General features: G+C 42.0%; 2 long non-coding RNA genes across 3 annotated transcripts in view; one reads left to right on the plus strand and one right to left on the minus strand.

The window, feature by feature from the left end:
• LOC131999080 (uncharacterized) overlaps positions 1–26286 on the plus strand; it is a 286222-nt gene that overhangs the window by 50945 nt on the left and 208991 nt on the right. The window lies entirely within an intron of this gene.
• Positions 1457–23930, minus strand: LOC131999076 (uncharacterized). The gene is made up of 3 exons (XR_009399005.1): positions 23709–23930; positions 14560–14791; positions 1457–7349 (listed from the first exon to the last, which is right to left on the minus strand). It is a non-coding gene; the product is annotated as an uncharacterized LOC131999076 (long non-coding RNA).

The raw sequence follows: 26286 nt of genomic DNA on the forward strand, positions 1-26286 counted from the left end.
CCCTCTCTCTCTACCTGCCTCACTGTCTACCTGTGATCTCTCTCTCCATCAAATAAATAAATAAAATTTTTTTAAAAAAATTTTTTAAATAAATAAATAAAATATCCTCCTAGCGATGATGACCCAATACCATCGCTAATAGCACTAAATGTCACTAATGGTAAAGTTGGTGTTATAGGTATATTATCACACCTTGAAGAAAGAAAAAGAGGACCTTTATGGAAAGCCAGTATGCAGAATAGATCAAAAGTCCCTAAGGAATCTGGCACAGACAGGGGACCTGCAGCCAGTGACCCCCTGCCTCACTAGAAGCACTGTCTTTGAAACAGAGAAAGCCAACATGGGTTATTCCTACAACCCATACCCTGATGCTCTGAGGAAAAGCAGAACTGAAGTTTGTCTGTTGCCTCCACATGGAAACGCCAATAAATCTATGAGCCCAATGCTAAGGAAGAGATTTACTAGCTAGAACTTAGAGAATCCACACTGGAAGTTCAGTTTGCATGAAAAACTAAAGGAAGCTTTTCCTCAAACAAACAGAACTGTGGGGATTTTTAGAGTGCTTTTTAAGTTTTTACAGATAGAAATCATAAGCCAAAGAAAAAGAACTTTTCTCTGTTGACTGTCCTGAGAAAAAGAAAATGTAAGAGGTCGTCTTACTTTATAGCACGCACGGCCATTCCTCACTTCCTCTTGCAAAACCAAGTGTGAGGACATGTCTCCCAAGGCGAACCCAGCACTTTAAGGTCATTCCATCCATTGCTTTAAAAGTCCCTTCAATAGATGTTGGAATCTTTTTGTCTACTTATTTGTGAGGAAGCATTCCGCTTGGTGTCCTATGGCAGGACTCAAGATTCAGCCTTTCTCCTGGTGCTCAAATGAATTATGGGAGACAATACAGCCACTCTAGAACCACCCTTGAACTTGCTCACCTCCTTGAGATCTAATCTCCTCTGTCCTGTCTCCCTCTGGACAGTTTCCCACAAACCGCTTATTAGGTGTTATTATTATGTGTTCCCATCCCTACCCGGCAAGGGGCAGGGAGGGATGGTGGTGCTTAGGATAAGACCCTTTCTTCATTGTAAGCAGGAGAATTTCTCAAGAGCAGCACAGGCAAATGCTAAAGTGAATGTTGAACCTGGGTTTTCTTGCCACTGTTTGTGTGTGGTGCAGGAAACGGGCTCTCAACATGGTGGTGAGAAGCCTTAAACCCAGATTACAGCACCCGTCTCTCCAGAGTGCTCTTTTTTTGGATAGGAGGTGAAAGGTCATCCTCTCAGACTGGATAGTTGTACTCAAGTAATTACAAGACCCCAGTTTTTCTACAAAAGACATCTTTGAAAGTCCATCCAGAGATTTTTTTTTGGTGGGGGGGGAGGGCAAGTGATTTACAAAAAGCAGAATTAAGCAAATGGGGGCATCATTCAAGACCATTTTGTGGAAGAGGCCATAGATTTTAAGTCCCTGTATAATTATTAATAGCATAAAAATACAGATTTTTAAAAATGGCGAATAATAAAACGTGCACACTATCTCTCCTATTTTAACAGACTACATAGTATCTCCATTTGTGTCGTCAAGGTCCAAATATAAAAAGAGGTGAACATTGAACTATTGAAATGCTAGAACAGAAGAACTCTGTGCAGATGCCGAGGTAATGCTCAGTAGAAAACCATGGGTGGCCTTGGACTCCCAATTACATATCTTTATTTTCTCCGCTTAACTTGAGGAATTAAAACTGCTTAAGTAAAAAGGAGATTCAATTTTTTTTTTTCTTTTCTCTGGGCATCATTCAACCAAGGACAATGACTTGCTAGGATTTTCTCTCTTCTTGAAGGGCAATTGTCAAATGTGAATCTCCAGCATAACAAGATGTTGAGTCAGTGTATTTCTGTGTCAAAGATGGCAGAAACTACTGCAGGTCTAAATGCCCTCCTTTGGATTTAATATAATCAGAGGGAATTTAGGTCAACACTTGGGTCAATAAGTCAGTTTATCCATAGCTAATACTTGGTTTTCCTGTGTTTCTTTAAGGAGCTGTGCACAATTTTCTTTTTTTGTTTTTTGTTTTTTGTTTTTTGTTTTTTTGGCCAGATCCCTGCTCTTTTTTTCCTACACAGAAAGCTGTAACTTGTTGAGATGAAAACCATTTTGACAGAGAATTTCAAAATGGAAACACAATGGTTCATTTTAGGAAATACATTTGCCCTATTATCTTTATTGTTTCTTCCCACACAAAAGGAATCATGTTCTTCAAAAACATATCCCAGCAACTTTTAAGAAATTCTGAATGGTAATAAAACAGTGCCTTGCCATCTCGAGATGGAGGGCTGGAAGTTAGCAAGTTCACCCTCCGTGCTTTAAAATGGAGGCCCCAGCGATGGCTCACTTGGTTTGCAAATATTGACTGGGATCTTACGGTGAGGTTTTGGTGTCTTCACAGCGAAGCAGAGCAATGAGGAATCAGCCAGGAAGCAACCTCAGAGTTCAGTCATGAAGTACAAAGTGCAGAAGATTCTTACGGAGTGTGACCAATAAAAGAAAGTGGAAAAAAAAAAAGGAAAGGCATGTAAGTCTGTCACAAATTTAAATTTCAGGAAAAGATAAGATTATATTTACAGGGGAAAAAGACACTTGAATGAGAAATTCCCAGGGTAGAGGTCATGCATCTGATGCCCTCCTGGGCCCAGAAGGGCAATGAATGGAGTCGGTGAAGGGCCAGAAATATTCTCGGGCTTCCTTGTAAGCTCAGCTCTTGAAAAAAGGACATTAAAGAGTCATTTCAGATGATAGAGATGTAGTTTCTCTATTAGTCAGTTTTTTTGAGATATAATTGACATATAACATTATATTAATTTCAGGTGTACAACATAATGATTCATACTTCAAAATGATCACCACAGTAAGTCGCGCTAACGTCCATCACTACACGTAATTCAATTTCTTTTCTCATGTTGAAAACTTTTAAAAGATCTACTTTCTTAGCAACTCCCAAATACGTAATACAATACTGTTAACTATAGTCACTACGTTTCGCATTATACCTACAGAATTGTTATTCTTTTTTTTTTTTTTTAAATGAGGTGCTTACTCTTTCCGAACCAGCAGAAAAAAACAAAAGGGCTTAAATTGCCCCCTGACCATTGAATATTTGCTGTGAAAACCTTGGGAAATAGCTCCCTCCATTCCTCACCTATTTCTTTTTTTTTTTTTTTTTTTTTTTTTTGAGGATTTTGTTATTTATTTATTTGAGAGCTTGAAAGCACAAGCAGGGAAAGGACAGAGGGAGAGGGAGAAGCAGGCTTCCGGCTGAGCAGGGAGCCTGATGCAGGGCTTGATTCCAGGACCCTGCGATCATGAACTAAGATACTTAACCAACTAAACCACACAGGCACCCCTATTTCTCTAATTCTTCAGGAAAAGAACCACTGTGAGCATAAGAGAATAGGAGTCCACTGATGTCTATAGAGGATGAGTGAATCTTTCATAAACTGCATAAAAACAGAAGCAGAACAACAATATTGTTAGTAAAGGGCCCAACCTGAATGAGGTGTAGAGTTCTAGGCTATGGATAGGCAGCAAGAAACAAAACAGACACCTACCTTGCCCTCACAGCGTTTAGATCCTAGTAGGGAAAGAGAGACAGGATCAATTAAGCAAACCATTATTTGCCCTGTCAGGTGGGGAGAGGAAATCAGGAAGTGGTGGTGGGCACTGATATTTCACCCAGTGTGGAAACGGAAGGTTTTTCCAAAAAAGGAACCCTGGGGCAGAGACCCCAGTGAAATGTGTCTGGGCCCCTGGGGACATCCGGGGAAGAACGTTTTGGACACAGGGAACCGCTGAGGCAAACCCTCCCTCATCCATCCACCCGCTCATCCAGGCACGAGTGTGCAAAGTATATCCAAGTGACGGAACAGTAGGGCTGGGACAGAGTGAACAAGGCAGGAGGGCCCAGCAGGGAGCGGGGTCATGGGGAGGGGGGCAAGAAGATGAAATATAACTGAATCCCGGGTAAGCAGAAAAAAGATTCAGCAACTACAGAAAAGATGTGCTTGGTTCAAGATCTGTGGTTCTTGTGAGCTGAGAACAGGGAGATTTCTAGAACAAGAGCTCTATGAATCCAGAGCAAATCTTTGGAGAGGATGGCGGGAGAACCAGCCTGGGATGCTAGTTTGTGCTGGTGATGTGGCCAGAAGTTTCCTCCTTGTCTACAAAATGACCTTTAAAAGAACAGAAGGAGTTGCCTAGGGCGAATCCAAACTGTGGTAGATATTTCAGGAGCCCACACAATCCCAGCCCTGTAGGTTCCCCCACTGTCCCATACCAGTGAGATGACCCCACACAGGACTAGGAAAGCGGGCAAGAAGCCTGGCTCCAAATTCCGGGGGTAGGAAGATTACTATTACATGAGTCAATGAATCTTCACCTCTCAAATTTGCCACAAATGAAAGAACTTCCTCCGCCCCCTCAAAACATCTGGATGCTGCCTGCTCTAATCGCAAGTGGAAACATCTGGGTATCAGCAGCGAGGGGAATGGGATGGCATCTAAGTAGGATTTTGAACAGTGGAGTAGAAGCATCAAAAAATAGTTTTGCCTTGTATAATGTAAATTTACAGTAAACGTAGATATCTCTTGTTTCTTTGTCCATCGGCTGCCCACACCATGGGAAGGAGACAAGGCTTGATGACCAAGAAATGTAATTCTGTGGCCAGGCAGGCTTTTCCCAGTTGATCTGACTCTTAACTACTGAACACGCAGTCTTTTGTATTCTTTCTCCTCTGGCTAGTGAGGTTCCCCTCTGCGACTCTGGAAATCTGGAATTCCTGGGTAATTTTGGTCGCGGCAGATCTCAACTCCCACCCTGCATGCTTTTTGTATGACTGGCTTTCACTCAGGAGGTTCAAGGGGAACATAGAAGCAGTGTGTGTGTGAGAGAGAGAAGGGGTGCATCCGTCATTTTATTCAGTGCATACTACATTGTCATCGCTGTCAAACACAATAAACGTGCGGCTAAAACACTTGGCCACGGATTGATCTGCTCCCACATCTCCCATAGAGAACTCACAGAGCCTCCTCCACGAGCCCCCCTCCCAATCTTTAAGGCAGAGGGGAGTGAGCTTCCTGTAACTATTTATTTTGGAAACAGTTGAGGAAGCATCTGACCTCACATTTTCCCATTGTTCAGCCATATAATTCCTTGTATGAACTGGAATATCTTACAAGAAATGTTAAAATGAACTTGGGTGGCTTGGGAAGAGGCTGGTTTGTTACTAGTGGGATTATTGTTGTTGTTGTTATTATTATTATTAACATATGATCTCTGACAATAAGAGTTTCTCCCCCTTCCCAAACCATACACCTATAGTTTACTAGTAATTGGAATGACAACCACTAGATTGTGAATGTTCACGGCGTTATAAAAAACTATTCAGGGGCGCCTGGGTGGCTCAGTGGGTTAAAGCCTCTGCCTTCGGCTCAGGTCATGATCCCAGGGTCCTGGGATCGAGCCCTGCATCGGGCTCTCTGCTCAGCAGGGACCCTGCTTTCCCCTCTCTCTCTTTGCCTACCACTCTGACTACTTGTGATTTCCGTCTGTCAAATAGATGAATAAAAATCTTTTAAAAAATAAAAAAAAAGCCTCTGCCTTCAGCTTGGGTCATGATCCCAGGGTCCTGGGATCTCTCAGCAGAGAGCCTGCATCCTATTCTCTTGCTGCCTGCCTCTCTGCTTGCTTGTGATCTCTGTCAAATAAATAAAACCTTTTAAAAAAAAGAAAAAACCTGTACAAAGGGTTTGATGTAGATGTTCATTTAAACTTTTATCACATGCCTCTAAGATACATGGTAGTCAGTGTCTTTTGCAGATAAGGAAGTTGACGCACAGAGGAGAAAGGAAGAGAGGGAAGTGACTTCTTATTACGTCACTATGAGAACAGCAGGTTGGGCCTAAATTCGAACCTATGTCTGACTGATTCTGAGGCCCAGACAGTCAACCACTTTGCTAGGCTGCAGGCTCCTGTCTAGAATTTGGAAGGCGCTGTCCTGCTGAATAAATGTGAATGTTGGAACACAAACCCAGAGGATATATACAGCGATGCCCCCAAACCCCAGGATTGAAATCAGCACGGGAATCCCCAGCTCCCCTTGTATCTCCCATGGTGCTGCCTCCATGAGACACATGGCTGGGGCATTTGGTTCGAAGTCCTGGTGGAGTTTCCATTTTCTGGGTTCATGTGGCAACATAAGCTTCCAGTCTTGGGTTGCAACACTGAGTTCCCATGCAAGATTAGCATCCATCACCGGAGGCCCCAGCAGAGCTGCAAAAGTTTGGAAGTCTACAGTTCGTGAAGGGGCAATGACAAATGTCTACTCATACTGTGTTTTTGTGATTTGATGTGGGACATGTTTCTGGAAACTTAGCCTCAAATCTGTTTCTACAGCAATCCGCCCCCCACCACAGTGATTCTACGAGCTACCCATTTCCCTTATTAAATCCCTTTTCTGCCTAAACTTACTTGAGTGGATTCTATTGTTTGCAACAATACACACAGAGGAAAGACAAATGGACAGAAAGCATATATTTGCCCTTTCCTTGGGATTGTTTCTCTGGTGAACTGTCGTTCTATGCCACCATAGAAACTGTCCAACTTCCCCCAGAAAGCCCTGAGGTTATTCTATGGGAAATATATCTAACATCTCCCTTTATGGCGTGGAAGTCAGAAAACAGAAGCTTGGAACTCTGAAGAGCTTCTCTAGTTGGTGAAAAAGGAACGAGAGTTTCAACTCTCCCAGTGGAAGCCTCATCCACAATGAATAAAGATCTGTTCTGTTATTGGCAGGTTTGAAAACATGGTTCTTTACAATAATGCCCAAATGCCCGCTGGGAGTGAAAAACACGAAATCGTTCACAATGGTTTCCCACTTCCCTAGACTTGTGTTTACTGCTCTCTGCTGATTCCACACATTTCCAGATAAATTCAGGCTCCACTTCATTTCACTAAAGCAAAATCTGTTCAGCTATGTCCGTAGTTGAGTAGAAAAGCTTCCCACTCCAAGGTTATTTGTATTCAAGCTCAAGGCATTCGGGCCAGAGCTGAAGAGTTGGAGTGTACCGTGGCTTTGACCAAGGCCAAGCAGAAAGCTGAGAGAACCCAACCACAGCGGATACGAAGGTCCTTCAGGATACCAGGCTCACCGGGAGCATTCAGCAAACCATGGGCGAGGCAGATAGGTAGATGAACAGGGGGGCATGCCACAGGAAAAGCTTGAGCCCAGTGAGATAAGCAAGTGGTAGCGTGTGATCCAGGAGCTCGGACAACAAATAATGGTTCTATTTTCTCCCAACCTGAAAGAAGTCATATAGAACACAGTCAAACATAACTTCCATTTAAAGTTGCACTGCAAATTCATTTAGCCATGAAGCAAGACAAAGTTAGATGCCTTAGAAATTCATAATGTCTCTTTGGGGCCATAATGTACTACTTAATAGCTTACTCCTCCAGAGTTTATAAATTCTGGTGGAAGTTGTTTTTTTGGTTTGTTTGTTTGTTTGTGTGCGTGTGTGTGCTTGTTGGCTTTTAATAGCAACCTTCTGCTGTTCCTGAAAAATAAGAACACAAGCCTGTGTTCTTGAAAAAAACAAAAGGGACGAGATACTTGACAAACTAGAATTTCTAAATTCCCTTACAGTAATTCCAAACTATGGTGAGTTATGGTAAGCTCTAGTGTCTCCACTATGTTTTCTTTTTTCCCCTTGTTAACATCCAAAAGGCAGAAATCCAACCTTAAAGGAAGCAACATATGATACAAAGGAAGTCTCAGATTGGAATACAGAAGGCAGTCCAGCACAATTTTCAAGTTTAGGAAAAATATGCACACACACACACACACACACGTTTTTAATTTTTTTGCAGAAGTTACCAAATATAGCATTAAAATTTGTGTACCCTTCAACTTCTGAATCTTATCCTATCCCCCCAAAGTCACTTGTGTGTCAGGCATGTTCACATTCCTGAGGACACAGCAAAAGTGCACGATTTTTGATCCAATAGCTTCATTTCTAAGCAATCCATGCAAGCCAGGGAAAATTATATAGGCAGCCAAAATATATGCAGAAGATTATTTCTAAGAGCAACGATTAGAAATAACCTACATACTCAGAAAAGGAGGAATTATTAACCCGTATTATGAAAATTATAATAAATTCTTACAATGAATGTTATATAATCATTGAAAATACAAATTTTGAAGAATATTTGATACTGAAACTTGTTTACGAAGTAAAAAAGTAGCATCAACAAAACACATGACAGTGGTCCTACTTTTTCCTCACAGATTTCATGTGAAATAAGGCCGGAAGAGAAAAATGCCAAAGTATTTTCAGCCATAGAATTTTCAATGAGTTTCTCTTTTGTTCTTTATGGTTCTCCCAATTTTCCTTATTAATATATAATATTTTTTTGTGATTGGAAAAATCAGTAGAGCTGCCTTATATGGACTGAAACAAAACCAAACACTAACCAGGCAACACTTCTTCATTTCCTGACGTGGTCTGACACTCAGAGAAGTGATAAACTCTTCTGACTCAAGGTAGATTTGCTAGGGGGTGGGGGTGAGGGGAGTAAGAGGGCCATGTTTGTATCAGTGGAACAATGTGGAGGATGGAGGTCACCGTGGTGAGTAATCTATGAAAAAACACTTTATCATGAAGTAATTAGCTTCATATTCTGAGAGCAGCTTCTACAATGTAACAGAAATCTATTTGCCCTAAAGAAGGGCTACATTAGGATTAACTAGAAATTACCTCTTATATTCCTGACAACCCCAGTTCTCAACTGTCATTCTCTCTTGTGATTTTTGCTCTAATATCTCTGCAAAGCCCCCTTCTACTGTAAAGACGCCCGTGTCTTCATGGACCTGTCTTGTTTCCTGGGTGTTTACCATGACAGTCTCCGTGCCTTATACTTCTAGGTGAAAAGCCTGGGAATTTGGTCTTACAGTGGAGAAGAATAGTCAAGGGTTTTTTCCTGTCCCCCAAAATCCAATAATTCTAAATACTCTGTGGATTTAGTTGTGTAAGTTTATTTTTATATATATATATATTTTTAAGATTTTATTTATTTATTTGACAGAGAGATCACAAGTAGGCAGAGAGGCAGGCAGAGAGAGAGAGGAGGAAGCAGGCTCCCTGCTGAGCAAAGGCTCTATCCCAGGACTCTGGGATCATGACCTGAGCAGAAGGCAGAGGCTTTAACCCACTGAGCCACCCAGGCACCCCGCGATAAGTTTATTGAATGTGATGAGGAAGACATAAATGTTGCTGCTGACCATGATGATGATAAACTGCCCAGTCTCCTTAACTGCAAAGTGAGAAAATACTTACTTTACAGGACTTGGGGGCGAGAAGATAATGAGAGGCTTGTATAAAAAGTTCACAGTAGTGTCTGGCAATGAGTAACTTTTAAGTTATGTGTTCCATTGTGATAACTAGTTCCTGGAAAATAGATTGTTTGAAAGGAAGAAAGTAATACACAGCTATGTGCATACAACGCCCATGGAATCATCCAGGGGCAGCGTAAGAGCATGGACTCATGCTTGGGTCTGCATTTCTCTGTTGTGAAACATTGGCCAAATGACTGAATTTCTCCACAGCTCACTTTCCCCCCATGTAAAGTGGAGTTCCTGGGGTGTTAGGAGGATTAGGCCGAGTATCAAGGAGAAGGCCTGGCAAACAGTAATCACGATAGGTAATCCCTAAGGTAAATATCTTCCTATTCCGACTTGTTTCACAATAACACACATGAAATTGCCTAGGGTAGAGCACTTCTAGCTCTGTGAAGTTTGCTCGGGTGCCCAGAGTTAGGAGCTTTCAGCTCTGGGACCCCATACCCTACCCAAAGAGATTTCTTATACATACACTGAATCCCTCCGACTTTCCATAACCAATCTAGCTCCCGATGGTGCCTTGTTCATTTCTGGACCCCCAAAACCTAGCACCCTGTATGCCCACACTAAATGTTTCATGCCACTAGAAACAGACTTACTGAGAAATACTCTTTGTGACTATGGACAATGGCTTTTATTCATGTACAATAATATAATAAAAATTAATATTCTTAATATTAATCCCCTATCCCCCACCACGCACACATTTAATGTACTCTTTAGGGAAGTTTTGGAAGAGGGGACACATTATATCTCACTCACTAAAATGTATTAAAAATCTGTATTCTTTTTAATAAAACATATATAAAATGTTAGAATTCTAGCAATGAAAATTATATCAGGTACTGGAATTACTTTACTCTGCCTAATTAGACATTTCCATTATTGGAATTTGGACTTCTAAGAACTTATGCAGAAGCTATGTAACCAGTGACTTTTATGGCGCTAAGAACAAAAACAAATTTCCAAGGGCTCTGGCTCACACTGCACACTCTGGGTAGGCAGAGCAGGGACTCCGTGGGAACAGCAAAAACTGCCTTGGACTTGCAGACCTGGGGCCTGGCTTCTGGATCAGGTGAACCTGGGAAAGTCACCGCACCTCTCCGTATCTGATTTCCTTCTTTGCATAGCAATGGGGCTGCCGGACCGGTCTAGAATTTAGGCTAAAATGGAAGGCAATTACTTCCGAGTAATTTCGGCCCTATTTGGGGATGGGGGGGGGGCAGGAGGGTTGGCAAATGATAAGGAGGAAGTGAGGTGGTGCCTTTCATTCAATGAGTAACGAAAGTGTCTCCGGCTTGAAAATTTCTGGACGAAGTTTCTAGATGTATCTAAAGCGGTGTTCCCTGTCTGCATTTTCCTACACAGCTCCGAGCCACCCTTCAACATCGCAGTGGACGTTCCCAGGCAAAGTCTTTCAAGCCGTTCAGCTAGGCACCACCGCCTTCCCATATCAAAGGGGGCTTCCTGCTGAGTTTGTTTACACCATTAAATTTCCTCACATGTAAAGCCGGGAGAATTTTTCCAGGTGTTCAAATTCCTGGAGGGTGGGGAAAGTGCCGAGGCCTATATTAGATCAATACCACGCTAGAGTGAAACACAAAGAACCTTTTTCACGGTGTTGCCCCCTCTGGAGATCTTTATTTTGAAGGCAGCCTTGGCAGGGCCCACAGGGCCGGCTGTCACTCTCCTGGGACCCCGACCGCCCGACCGGGGCGGTCCCGGATCTCCCCGGCGGGCGGCCGCCGCGCAGACCCCCGGCACCGCCTGCAGCCGACCTGCGCCTCGCGCAGGATGGTCGCGCGGGGCTCACCGGCCGCGCGCACCTGTACCTCCCGGCGTGCGGGTCGCCCGCGGCAGGGTCAGAGCGCGAGGGGGAGGACAGCTCCCCCTCTTTAAATAAGAAGGGAGGGCGATTCCAATCCCGAGCTACAGGTAGAAATGCGAGCGGGATCCTGGGCTTCTCCGAGCCAGGTGAAAAGAGCTGGCAAGGTCACCCATTCAGTCACCAGGTGGTGCATTTAATTTAAAAGGACTGTTAACCTTGTTTATACAAAATAACACCAATATGCAGAGAAGCAGTAAATCCATTGTCGTTAAACAGCGGGGAGCCGCCGGCGCTGGCAGCCTGCCCACCGGCGACGTGAACTCGGCTGGCACCGAGCGGGGAGCGGCGCGGGCCGGGCCGGGCCTGAGATCCCCGCGGGCCGCGCCAGAGAAGGCCCGAGCGGTGCCCTCGGTGCCCTCCAGATGACTCTGCATTCTTGTCAAATATATTTAGAACAAGAGGTGTCCACTTAAAGAGAAACATTTGTTAATCACTTCAATGCAGGCGCTTGGCAGCCCTCCAGTTTCACCTTTATAAATATGTAGGATCGGTTTCCAGCTAAGCCGGGGAACTCCGGAGCAACTTCTCTTTCTCTCCGTGTCCCCTCGAATTGACCTAAGGTGAACGTCCCTAGCACCTTATTAATTCCCGATCCCAGCGGGTTTCCCCGAGTCAATGCCAGCCTTCCATCGGAACGTTGACGGAGATGAATTAATGATGCCCGCAACCCAGAGAAGGAGAGGGGTGCTCCTTTAAGCAAAGGGACAGATTAAAGTTAAATTCCTGCGGACTGCGGCGCTGGTGTCGACATCCGCCTTGTTTACCAGCAGCTGTCCCCGTTAACGACACTCTGATAACTTGCGGAGGCCGCCCCGCGGTAAGGGAGTGAGGCCGGCCGATCAAGGGGCCTCTGTGTAGATAACCCAGTCCTGGACCCCGCGCATTCTAACTCCCCTGCATTTGAGAGTCGCTGAAACTGTCGGGAAAAGGCAAACCCTGGGCGCCGAGGTTTTCCCTCTCCGATCTGGAGAGTTCACAGCGTCCACCCCGCGGCCGCAGCGGCCGGCACTCCGCGGGGCTGGTGAGCGTCCCAGGATGGGGGTAGGGGAAAGGGATACCAGGAGGGGAGGAGGGGCGGCTGATGGGCAAGGCCAGGAGGTCAGCGCTAGGCGTCTTGGAGAACTCTTCATTTTGTTCCGGAAATACTCAGGCGTCCCCACCCCCAACCAGACTTGGTAAGCGACAGGGCTGGGACGAGGTTACCCAATTACTAGGCTTTGAGGGTCCATTCAGCACGTGGGTTGACCGCGGGAGAATTGCTTTTAATACTTGGGACAATCTCCCTCCCGCTTCAGATTGTGATGTTGTAGGAGACCTGGCCGGGCATGCAAGCTGATATTCTGATCTTACAGCTGAGAAAACAGGTGTCCCGGAAGCAAAGGCGCTTGCCTCAAGTCCACTAGCAAGCGGAGTGGTAGGATGAGAGTGGGGCAGGGGGGTTGGGAGGGGCAGGTCCCTGTCCACTATTCTTGTCAGACAGAGGGATACAAAATATTATACACATTTTATAATATATCTACACAATACAGCCCTAGAACATATCGTATGTATCTACATCAGGCTAGGAAGAGAAATTTAAATATTACATATATATAATGCATATATATGTCTTATATAATAGACATAAGTTTGTATAAAGGTAGGCATATATCTTTAAATTTTCTCTTCCTGGCCTGATGTAATGGGCAGACAGGGGCTATCCCCGCTCAGAGAATGCCACAACCCTCACCTGGCTCAGATCCCATCCTGGTAGATCCCTGGGCTGCCCTCCAGACCGCCCCCACCCTGATTACTTCATGAATACAATCCATTTAAAGATCAACAGTCCTGGAATCCCATAATCTTTTTCATGCTCTAACTAGTCGAGCAGACATACCTCCAATAAGGCAAATGCAGAGAACAAATTTACTTCTGCGTTTAGAAAGGGAAGATAATGTGAAACTAAATGATCTAATTTCCATTCACCTCAGTTTTCTCATCTGTGGGATGTCCCACATCCCACCCAAGAGATTTTGAGAGGTGAAAAAAAAAAAAGATAGAAGACAGGCTAAGTATTTTGAGATGCTCAGAAGAAAGGTGTTCACATTTTTATCTATGTGATTTCCTCAGGAAAGTTCTTTTCAGTATCTTAAAGGATAAACTGCTATAATGTATTTTCCGGTGGCCCACAACAACTTGAAGTTTATCACTCATATTTCCAGCCTGTAGGGACTCCACAATTTTCTCTTTATAGTAAGGTACTATAAAATTATTCTTTGTATAAAATTTAAATGTAACCCCTAATCTTTTTATTGGCATTTCTTTATCAGCTGTGATGGGTAGAAGTGTACCCCCTAAATGAATATGTTGAGGTACATCTGAAAAAAGGACCTTATTTGGGGACAGGGTCTTTACAGAGATAATCAGTTAAAATGAGTTCTTCAGAATAGGGGCCCTAATCTAATATGACTGATGTCCTTATACAGAAGGGAAATCAGACACAGAGATACATATAGAGGGAAGAAGATGTCTTCCAATGGCCACAGAGAGGAGCCTGAGACAGAGTCTTCCTCATGGCCCTCCCAGGGAGCAAGAGCTGCCAACACCTTGATTTTGGACTTCCAGCCTCCAGAGCTGTGAGACTCTAACTTTCTGTCTTTTAAGCCACCCAGTCTGTGATGCTTTGTTACAGAACCCCACAAACATCATACCAATCACTTTAAAAAAGATTTTATCTTTTTTTTTTTTTTTTTTTTTTTTAGAGAAAGAGAGAGTGCATGTGCACACGTGGGGGTAGGGGAAGGCAGAGGGAGAGGGACAAGCAACTGAGCAGGGAGCCCAATGCAGGAGCTCAATCCCAGAACCCCAAGATCATGACCTGAGCTGAAGGCAGATGCTTAACTGACTGAGCCACCCAGTTGTCCCTATGCCAACCAATTTTAATCATCTCGGTAACTTCAAAAATCCCCTAGAATCGATAATTTAAAAACTTATAAGACAATTTAGATGGCCTAAAATTAGGTGTTATCTGTAATGGGAGGCAAACAGAACTAATAGTTATTATGTATCTACTCGATCCCGATCAAGATTTGGGGAACTTCATATATCTTTGTTCATTTTAATTGTTTAACCATGTTTTCAATAATAAAATTTTATCTAACGCAATAGAAGCACATTTTTTACAATGAAAACTTTTACAGTAAACATGAGTAATTTAAATGAGTACCAATTATAGGGATTGTACCTTGCTTAGCATATTTCATCAAATTACATATTGTAGAAGGTAGAATCTTCTCTCCATTATGAGCAATGCTATTTGTTGAATTCTTCTCCATCATTTCACCCACATTTTTTATGTATAATTGATGGTTGAGAAGTTTATAGTAGGTTTTGTCAAGGACCCAGTTGTGAGCAGAGATTACAAATAGGCACAGTCAGTCAAGAAGGTTTATCAAGTAGGTATTCTGGAGAAAGTCCTAGAAAGAGAAAGGAAAGATACAGAGGTTGAACCTCCTACTCCTGTCTTTGGGTAGCTAAGAGTCGAACTGGTAAAAAAGGTCTAACAGCAAGTCAAGAAAGCAAATTAAAACAATACTTCCAAACAATGCCTCATCAATCCAAAAGAAAACAAATTCAAGATAGGGGACCAGAGATCCCATATACCAGCAACACTAAGTCCCAGGTCGTACCAGATATCCAAGCATCATTGGTAAATGCACCATCTTTCACTCCCCAAAATGTCCAGCTTTAATGGAAAAAGCTTGTAGTAACCCTAGAGTTTCTCAACCTCCAGGCTTTTCACATTTTAAGCTGGCTAAGTCTTTGTTGTGGGGGGGCAGTCCTGTGCTTTGCAGTGTGTTCCTTGGCCTCTTCCAATCGATGTCATTAGCATGGCTCTCACCCAGTTGGGACAGCCAAAACTGGCCTCAGATATTCCCAAATGTCCCCTGGGTGGGGAGCAAAATAACCCCCAGTTATTTTGCTAGAGAATCAGTGTTCTAGCCCAAGATTATATAAAGGTTAGAAGAGGTATGTTCAGGAATGATGATTAACAAAACCACCTTGAAAAGGTTCAGTTTCAACATGAATTGGCTGAAGATAGAGGAGGGCATCCTGCACATATGATGAAAATGGAGTAGAGCAAGTTGTAAGAAGAACAAGAGAAGGAAGTCACCAGGAGTAGATGGGGCATTAAACAAGTGAACCAACCTGTTTACCATGCTATAGCTCTACCCAAGTACCCATCGAGAATGTTTTAAAAATCAGTGTGTTGTTAAAATTGCTTAATTCGTAGGCATTCACAGAGGCTCTGAAGAATAGGGAAGGGGGTTAAGACTCACTCCTCCTTACTTTGAATTAATCTTTAATTAGTGTGGGTGTCTTCATCAAAATAAAGTGATCTTCATCTGCTTTCTTTCATTTAGTTGTTAGGCAATCACGTCGAATAATGGATTTTCTAAACTGGTTGATGTTTAATGGAGGTCTATCAGTGTGACTTGGAATATCAGCTATGGTACAATCCCTCAAAATGAAGACTTATGCTTTTCTGGGGCACCTGGGTGGCTCAGTTGGTTAAAGCTTCTGCTTTTGGCTCAGGTCATGATCTCAGGATCCTGAGATCGAGTCCTGCATCGGACTCTCTGGTCAGTGGGGAGCTTGCTTCCTCCTCGCTCTCTGCCTGCCTCTCTGCCCTACTAGGGATCGCTGTCTGTCAAATAAACAAATAAAATCTTTTTAAAAAAAAAAAAAAAAGAAGAAGAAGACTAACGTTTTTAATTTTTGTTTAAGTCTCTCCTAGGCCAGGATATTCAATATCTAGAGACAGGCTTTCTTCCCTCTCATTTCGATCTCCCTTCTTCTCTAGAGGACTCGGTAAATTCAGCTCACACATGCAGCTAGAAGGAAGTTATCTGGTTACAAGGAGATCGCCATGAAGACATGAGTGGTACCGCTTATTAACATTACTTACTTCTCTTTGCCCTCTACCTCATTCAGCCAACTGGGGAAAAACAAAATCCTCGCAGCTCTGGGCTTGTGGAAGAGAATATTCATTTCAATGTAATCACCTGGGATTTGTACAAAGGAGAATTAATATGTCCACAGAGAGAGATAGGACGCAAGCTATGCCATAAAGTATGATTTTTTTTTTTTTTTGCCTGTCCGAGTTGGACCAGCATTGTGCCTTACATCTACAATTTCAATGCATCAACCCCCAAAACCCAGAGGTAGGAGATGTTTTATAACTCCATCACTCAGGTGACGGAAGGGAAGGACGATCAAGAAACAGCTTGCCCAAGGTAAGGTGGCTAGGAAATAATATGGCTACAACCCGTACCCGGGTCTACCTTATCTTTCCACTAACACAAGTAATTCAAAGCACACTTAGCTATGTAACTTAAGAAAACGAGGAGATCACATTCCCAGGCTACTCCACAGAAGATAAGGTGAACCCTAGGTCAAAGAGAGGTACCAAGGCTTTCAGGTTCCCAGGATGCCAGCTCGCATCTATATGCGAGCAGACCCTGCAGTGTGCTAAATGACGCCCCCTCCTCCAGGAGCAGTAGCTGAACATTACCTTGTTGTTTGAAAGACTTAATGACTCCAGTTCCAACCCTCAGGATGTAAACATTATGCTAGGCTGTGGCTTTAAATGATCATTTCCAGCATAGATGATATTGCAAAAAGTTCAAGGAGAAGCACATGAGTTCACTGGGATCTGAGCCCAGACGTTTTTCTCTTGCTCGTGCTTCCTTGCGTTCTCAGAGGACACAGCCAGCTCTGCTCCACTGGACACCGTCTTATTCCTGGATGGGTCCCTTGTCTATGTGCAGAGCACCTCGTGGAAGGTCCCAGGAAAGCAAGCATGCAAGGGGGCGAGGAGGCTGGAGGGTTTCACATGTTGCCTCTTGTCCCTCATGTTTCTGCTCATCCCGTAGTTCTAGGAGAGGGTTTGCAGTAGGAAGGTAGATCGGCCCAGTCTGTTTCCACAGGAAAACAGGAATGTGAGGGAGCCCTTAAATCTCGTGACGGGGCCCGTAAACATCTAAATGTATGCCGATATCTACGTATTGCTTCAACAAATACTTACCCACCTCCCGGAAACAGAATATGTCTTTATAGGGCAAAACAGAAGCCACCAGGGGGCAAATACAGGAGGTCAAAGGATTGTCCAGGTCAAGGAGATGGGATGGTTTATACTGTGTCCACTCCAGGGTCTTCCCAAGGAGATAAGATCTTGAGTGCAGAAAGCCAGGTAAAGCACAGGAATGACACAGAAGAGTATTTGTGGGAAAAGAATGTTCTAGAGAGAGGGAAGCATAAGTAAGAATAAAAATCCCCACAGAAGGAGGCCATTGGTGGAAGAATGGAGGAGATTGTCAATGAATGAACTACTGGAATAGCTCCTTCATTAAGCTTTTTTTTTTTTTACTTTTTTTTTTTAACTTCATTAATCTTAACTGCTATATAGTATTCCTTGTAGGAATAAACTGTGTTCATGAATTCGTCTGTTAACTGACGTTCAGGTTGTTTCCAGTTATCATTCGATGTCATAAGCTATGAGGTACAGGGTATCATTTTCTGTAATGTAATACACCAGGACGTGGAATTGCTGGTCATAGTGAATGAGATTCTGCTGCTTCAATACATATTATAAAATTAGTTTCCATAGTGATTGTTCTAATCTACAGCCCCTGCAACAGTATATGAAAACTCCCCTTTCCTCACATTTTCTCTAATATTTGGTGTTATCGGATTCTTTTTTTTTTTTTTTTTTTTGCCATTTTTTGTGCTTTAAACAATCTTTTTTTTTTTTTTTTTTTTTAAATTTTTTTTTTTTTTTTTTTTAAACAGAGAGGGCCCCCCCCCCCCCCCCCCCGCCAAGCAGGGAGCCTGATGCGGGGCTCGATCCCATGACCCTGGGATCATGACCCCAGCCAAAGACAGATGCCTAAGGATTCAACCACCCCAGCACCCCTGTCATTGTATTTTAATCTGCATCCCCATCATCACAGAGCAAGGGAAAGAGGTGCATTTTTTCCAGATATTTCTTGTTGATTCAGATTTCCTGATTCAGATTGATGTTCATATCCTTTGCTCATTTTTCCAAGGCCTACTTATCTTTGATTAATTTTGAAGACTTTTTAAATATGTCCTTAATAGGAATGAGAAGTATTAAAATCTATAATCTTAGAATGTAGGTGTTAAAAATATTATGGGATGTCTGTAAACAAAGAGAAGAGTTTTCACAGAATAATTTTAGTTTAATCAAATTCATTCATCTTTTTCAGGTTTACACTTTTCATATTTAAAAAATTATTTCCTCTCATGACATCATAAATATATTCTCTTTCATTTCTGTCTAAGAATTTCAGGGCCCCCAGGGGGCTCAGTCACTCAAGCATCTGCCTTTGGCTCAGTCCATGATCCCAGGGTCCTGGGATCAAGTCTGTCATCGGCTCCCTGCTCAGCAGGAAGCCTGCTTCTCCCTCTCTGTGCCACTCCCCCTGCTTGTACTCTCTCTCTCCCACTGTTAAATAAATAAAATCTTTAAAAGAAAAAGAATTTTAAAGCTTTGTTTCCTGATTTTAAGATCTGATGTTTATTTTTGTATATCTATATCTGTTTCCTTTCAAAAGCAAGCGTGTTCTCTCCCCACTGGTGTGTAAGACCACCTCTTATCCCCTCCCTATGTCTATGTGGGTCTGTTTCAGGCATCTCTAGCCTACCACTAGAATAGCGTTTTGAGGATGATAGCCTTAAAATAATTGCATCCTTAAATGGGTGTGTGCTGCTTATTATTCTTTCTCTTCAAAAGCACCTGAACTATTTTGGGCCCTGACTCTTTAAGATGCATGAACTAGTTCCATATGAACTCACTAGCTCTGTGGGAAAAAGGAAAAAAAAAAGAAAGAAAGAAAAAGTTGAGATTTTAATGAAAAATTTAGATTAGTTTTGGGATAATTGATCTCTTTAGGAAAATAAATCTTCTCATCTATGTACTGTATCTCCATTTATATAACTCCTTTTTTTGTGTCTTTTCAATACTGTTGTACCATAATCTCCATTCAGATCATCTATTTCTTTTCTTAGATTTATTCTTCAATACCTGGTGGGTATTGGGCATGGAATCCTTGAAAGATTACATTTTCTGATCAGTTAGGCTGGTATTTAACCACACAATTAATTGCATGTATTGATATTTAAATTTTGACCTTGTGTCGGTCAAATTTCCAAAATTCTTTTACACTATCAAAAAAAAGAAAAAAAGAAAAGAAAAGAAACTGTCTATAATCCTGCTCATTATTTCATTCTAATAATATGGTTCATATTTCTTTTACTTATATAATGTTATATCTAGGACCTAGAGATAGTAATAGGGAACCTCCTTGTCTGTCCTTTTCTGCACTTTGAAGGGAATATTCATGATACTTTTACCTCAAACGTGATTTTTAAGTGTTTGTACAAAGATTTATCAAATTAAGAAAGTTCCTTTTGATTCCAAAAAGCTCAAGGAATTCTGATAATACTTGTGGAAATTCAATTATCATTCCTGGACTGGTATCAGGCATGAAATGAATGTGGTCCATTCTCCATCAACAGAATGATAAATAGTAACAATATAAATGTCTAAATGTTCATACTTTTTATAGATGACATACTTGCTAATTGCTCTTCTGTGGGCTAATATTTGAAATTTAGTAGTAGAACAATGTAACATTTTCTATAAAAACAGTCTCTTTGGATTTAGAATAGTCTCTTTTGAGCATCATCACTAGCGTTTAGCTTTGATCCCTAGAGAGCTGAAACTCTATCTCTTGTTTCACAAAAGCAATACAGAGAGCTCAAAATGCAGAAAATTATATATTAGAAGATTCTCACAGAAAGTATGAAGCTAGAAGACTATACTAAGTTCTGGGTTTTGTTTTGGTTTGTTTTGCTTTTTTAAGATTTTACTTATTCATTTGACACAGGAGAGAGATCACAAGTAGGCAGAGCAGCAGGCAGAGAGAGGGGGGAAAGCAGGTTCCCTGCTGAACAGAGAAACCAATGCGGGGCTCGATTCCAGGACCCTGAGATCATGACCCGAGCTGAAGGCAGAGGAATAACCCACTGAGCCACTCAGGTATCCCCTAAGTTCTGTTTTCAAATCTCTTATTCTAACAGCAGCTCAGAAATAACTTGGGGGGTTCAAGAGGCCTATCAAAGTAAGGTCCACATTTCTAGATTAATTTACTTGAAATAAGTATGTTTTTCAGTAACTTTGTTGAAAGGTCCAAAAATATTTACAAGTCTTTATTTTGTTTGGATTTTACTATTAGTCACACTCACTTCTCTAAGGATGGAAATTGACATGTTTTTAGCTAAATATAACTGAAATTGGAAAATGATACAGTAACTTACAAACTTCCAGGAATGCGGTATACACTGTTTGCAGGAAAGTGAGAAAGAGAGAGACAGATTACTGGAAATATACTGAGGTAATCCACAGAGTCAAAGAAATAACTAAATGAACAAGGTACCTCAAAGGGTCTCAAGCAATAGAGCCAGAGGCACAATACCATTTTCTCTCATTCTCACCTCTTCCATTCATCTCTCATGTTTCTCATCTCTGCTTCTCTTTCTGAGCCTTTCACCAGTAGTGGAGAACTTTCTCCAGTAATGGAGAGCACAGATGTCCTGGATAATGTCTGAGAGGTTCCCCGAGATCACCCTGAGTTTCAACAATTCCTTAGTAGAGGACTCCCAGGACAGAGAAAAGTTGTTATACTTGTGGTTATAGTTTTTATCACAGAGAAAGGCTATAGACTAAAATCAGCAAAAGGAAGAGGCACATAAGGCAGGACCCAACACAGGCTAAGGCATGGAGCTTCCAATTGTTCTCTCGCAGTGGAATGGTGGGGATAGAACATATTACTCAAGCAGAGAATGTCAATTATCATATAGTTTCACTTACTTGTGGAGCATAAGGAATGACATGGAGGACATGGGGAGATGGAGAGGAGAAGTGAGTTGGGGGAAATCGGAGAGGGAGATGAACCATGAGAGACTGTGGACTCTGAGAAACAAACTGAGGGTTTTGGAGGGGAAGGGGGTGGGGTTGGGTGAGTCTGGTGGTGGGTGCTAAGGAGGGCACGTATTGCATGGAGCACTGGGTGTGGTGCATAAACAATGGATCTTGGAACACTGAAAAGAAATAAAATAAAATAAAATAAAATAAAATAAATAAAAATAATAAAAGAAAGAACATATTACTCTAAGTGACAATTGTGGCAACATGTACAAAATACTGTCAACCAGGAAAGCTCACTCAAACTTTGTCATCCAGAGTTTATTAGGAGCTGGCTATGTAAAGAGGCTGGTCACTCATGTGAATAACCTTAGTCTCTAGTCCGTCTAGAACTAGGACTGGTACCACATGGCTCAAGGCCTTCCACCAAAAATGACATGGTTAGCATCAGATATCTGGCCTGGCTCAAGACCTCTAGGTAAACAAAGACACTCTTATCAGGCAGGACCCTCCAAGGCTTTAGAGATTACCTCCTTGGAGCTGAGGGCAAATGATCCAACCTCTCCGTAGGCAAGGTTAGTCCTTCATTGCACATCCTGAGTCATGACATCACGTCTTTATCAACCCAGGAAGGAAGAACTGTATTCTCTGCTAGTTGCAGGAAAACAAATCCCAGGAAAGAATTCTGACAGGTCGCGCTTGGGCCAGATGGCCCCCCCCACCCCCGCTCTGTGCCAGTCACTCCGCTTTCAGGGAATGGGGAATATGATCCTCCCCATTTGTGTCACGTGTTCTGCTTTGAAGTCAGGGAACTGGGCCAGTTACCGGAACCATGTCAAGGTGTCAATGAAAATAACTACAATTATTGCAACAACAGCCGTGGATATTAAAAGGGAAAAAGGCATAAAGTATAATCTGGTTCTTCTTGTTTTGTTTTTTAAGATTTTATTTGTTTATTTGAGAGAGAGGGAGAGAGATAGGGACAGAGAGCATGAGTGGGAGGCAGGGAGAGGGAAGGGGAGTAGCAGACTCCCTACTGAGCAGAGAGCCTGGGACACGGAGCTCCACCGGGAGTTCCCTGGGACCATGACCTGAGCCGAAGGCAGACGTTTAACTGATTGAGCTACTCAGGCACTCCTGGTTCTTCTTATTTTAGATTAAGTTTTGTTTGCTCAATCTAGGGATCCATAGATCTAAGGCAAGCAGGTATTCTGATAAGTTAGCCAATTGTCTGTGGGAGATCAGATAGATGCAGTCAATTCTTTCGTATTTGTGTTATCAGCAGGAGAAAATATGTCAAAACAGCCAAGTAAGGGAGATTTTTATTTTTTCACAATTTTTGCCACTCTAACTCTAACTCAGACTGTTTTACGAATGTTTGTTTTGTGCACTATGATTCCTGCTTGTGGTTAGAACTAAAATTCCAGTTTGATTATTATAACTCAAAAGTATTATGAGTTTTAAAACAACAGGAAGGTATTAGAATTTGGATTTTAAAAATGTCACATTTTTCATAGCAACCGTTTCAATTATTACCCTATGGTTTAATTCTGTACTTATTAATGCTTTTAGAAAGAATAAATCTTAATATGGAAAGCTCTGAGAAGCTCTATCACACTGAAAAGAAATATATCCTTAAAAGCATTCCCTTAAACCCGTTTCCTGTAAACAAAATGACCCCAGATATTCCTTGAAGTGATTCTCTAACTCAACTCTGGTAATAGAGTTTCCTGAGATTAAAAAAAAAAAAAAAAAATTTCTTACTCAAAAAAAGTGTCCTAGATTTAACAGGATACCACAGCACATAGGTCTGTGGCTCCTGTGATTTTAACTGAGTTCATCAAGAAACTAGATTCAAAGTAAATATTAGTACATAAATAAAACTACCTAATTAAGCTATGTACTTGGCTGAGGGCAGGCTAAAAAAAAATGATAACAATAATTATTATAATTAAAAATCACCTAGCCTCACAATAATCCAATTTTCACATACTTATTTTACAAATGTGAAAGATGCCTGTCAAAGAGTAGCACGCTCTTTGTGGCCCCAGGGCTTTACGTAATGGGTGTCAATGAAGAGATTCAAATTCAAGGCTCCCTCCAGAGCTCTGTGCTTAATCAGGTCACCTGAGGAAGACAAGGTCACTTCAGGAAATCATTATTGGACTCAGGATCCCCTCAATACTGGTTCTGTACCACACTCAACTCAGGGCTTTCAGAGATCAAGCAGATTTTTCCTATATTCCCCCCGTCTGCCATGATTGTCCATGGATTCCAACCTTTACCCCTCTAAGCACGTGGTGCTGTAGAGAAGGTAGAGAGGAAGGAGGCAGGAAAATTGTTACCTCTGGAGAGGGACATTTAAGACTCAGTTCAAATCTTACCTTCTCCCCAAGCCTTCCTGATTGTCTCAGGGCAAGAGTTGTCTCAGGGCAACCACCTTGCCAAAGATCTGCCAGGTTCTGCTTGGCAGACAGCCGGAGTCTCTCCATCCATGGCTCCCAAGGCCTGTGAATGTTAAGCTTCATCTACTCCCCAACGGGACAGGCCTTTGTCAGGAGAGTCACAACGCAAGACACAAACATTATCCATGGCGACAGTTTCATTTAGACCTTGTTAGCGGTAAAGACAGTTCTGATAACATTTTTTAAACCATCTAGTTATTTGTACATTTTCAAGAAGTTGTATGTTTATTTTTCTTAGTGGCTTAAGTTCAATTGTTGCTATTTATCTCGAAGTAAGACTAAATATTTTTATATTTGGAATGACAAGCTGATACGGTCCAAATTCTTTTGCCTCGCCAAATTCCAATTTTTTTTTATAAGGGTGAAGTTTGCAAATTTATTTTGGAAAGGCAAGTTGCCCCAGAAAGCCATTCTCAGGCTAAGTGGATTTATAAAGTCTATATTTTTTTTAGGCTGTTAATCCTTTTTCCAATTCTGTAATGCTCATAACATATTAAAAAAAAAAAAAGAAAGAAAGAAAAAAGAAAGAAAGAGGAAAAGTAAGCAGACCCAAGACATGCCAAAAATAAAAACTAAAGGTTTCAAGTCTTTACAGATTGTCTGTCCTCTCATTGGTGTTTCAAGAAAGTTTTATTGGAGAAAGCAAAATAATTCTATCACCAGTGATATCTTGAGTTCACAAAGGGACTTTTTTGTAAAGCCCTCAAATTAACTTTTCATTTAGTTTCAGTGTAAGTAAGTAAAATAAATAGATGACAATAATAACATTAGCACGCTTCTCCAACACTCACTGTGTATCAGACACTTGATGCCTATCATCTCATTTAATCCCCACAGAAAGGCAATTTTAATTACCTACTTACAAAGAAAGAAACTGAAATTTGGAGAAAGGGAGTAACCGGTTAAAAGGAAAGAGAGGTGATTAGGATTTAAAGCCGGGTTGTACATCTCAAAGCGTAAATACTGAGCTCAGGCAATTCCGCCTAAAGGGGGGCTGATGGCCAAGGCTATCCTGGGGAGTGAGGCCTGGAGCAGAGCCTCCCTCCCTCTCCACCTGACCTCACACCATCAAAGGCTAAGGGTCACAAGCCTGTTGCCCATCTGGTTCATGTCCATCTAGGAGAGGATTAGAGATGTGTTGTTCTTCATGGAAACCCTTCTTTAGATACTAGATTCAGCTATGATAGTAATAAAACTACACACATTATTTCAAGTGAAGTCATTAGAATTAGACCTTCTTTTTCAAGACCTGACTTGAGCATGAAACCTTGTATCTTCAGGCCAAAATTGATTCACTCACAGCAAGGATTATACATGGCTCCATACCCCATTTAATGTTTTCTTAATTTCGTCTACATAGGATCCTGGAATTTAGAGTTTTGAAAAAGACCTGTGAGATTCATCCTGTGAATTTCAGTAGAAGAATTTCTTTCTTTCTGATTAAGAATTTACTCTAACTCCTGGAAGATGTTTTTGCACTCGATTTCAATTGGGTTATTTTTATCGTGATCTCTATCACTGATGTCATTCTTAAAGTTTTTTTTTGTTTTTTTTTTTTTTTTTTTCCGGACAGAGAGAGAGATGACAAGTAGGCAGAGAGGCAGGGAGAAGCAGGCTCCCGGTCTAGCAGAGAGGGCTCGATCCCAGGTCCCTGAAATCATGACCTGAGCCGAAGGCAGAGGCTTAACCCACTGAGCCACCCAGAAGTCCCCACCGATGTCATTCTTAACGAACACACACACTTACCATCTGGAATCAGATTTGCACTGCATCCACAACCACTCAAGAGTTGTTTATTTCTACCCCGACAAAAATCACCCTCTATGTTAAGTACATGGCATCCATGGCCCAGATTTTTCCAAGTCTGTGCATCTCTCTGGCTTCTGGCATGGGACGCGCTCAGGTGAAATCTTCCCCCTAAGTGTAATCTTGTAAATGAGTGAGAGAATTATCAGCTTCGTCTCTAAACACTAGTTTCACAGTTCAGGCTTGCGGACACCAGCTGCTCCCTAAATACAAGTTTGTTGAAATGATGGAAGCCCCCAGTAAATATCCAAATCTATTGTTTCCAAAATATCTTTGGAATGTGACATGTTTTTAGTTTAATAATAATTAAGTAGACTCTTGGACTCGATACCATGTTTGAAGAAAGACTTAAGAAGTGATAACAGTTATCATACACCCACAACACAGCCCCACAACCTGAGCTGTCTTTGATGTCCTCAAGTTCAGAGGCATTTAATCACGGAGAGCTCTTCGAGGCAGAAATGTGCATTGCCGATCATTTATGCTCCCCAAGCAGAAGATCTAATTTCTGGCCTTCGGTTCCCTCCTACTCACCCCTGGGATCTCCTTTGGGATTTTCCAGGGTTCTTCTGCTGCTCTGCACACATGGAATGGGGTTAGAGCTGCACACTTCCCATCAGAAGCAGCTCTGGCTGGACTGGGAGCTAGGAATGGCCCCAAGATAGGTAGGTATCTGCCCACCTTTCCTCAG

The sequence above is a fragment of the Mustela nigripes genome, chromosome 13 (genome assembly GCF_022355385.1).
Source record: "Mustela nigripes isolate SB6536 chromosome 13, MUSNIG.SB6536, whole genome shotgun sequence".
NCBI classification, from domain to species: Eukaryota; Metazoa; Chordata; class Mammalia; order Carnivora; family Mustelidae; genus Mustela; species Mustela nigripes.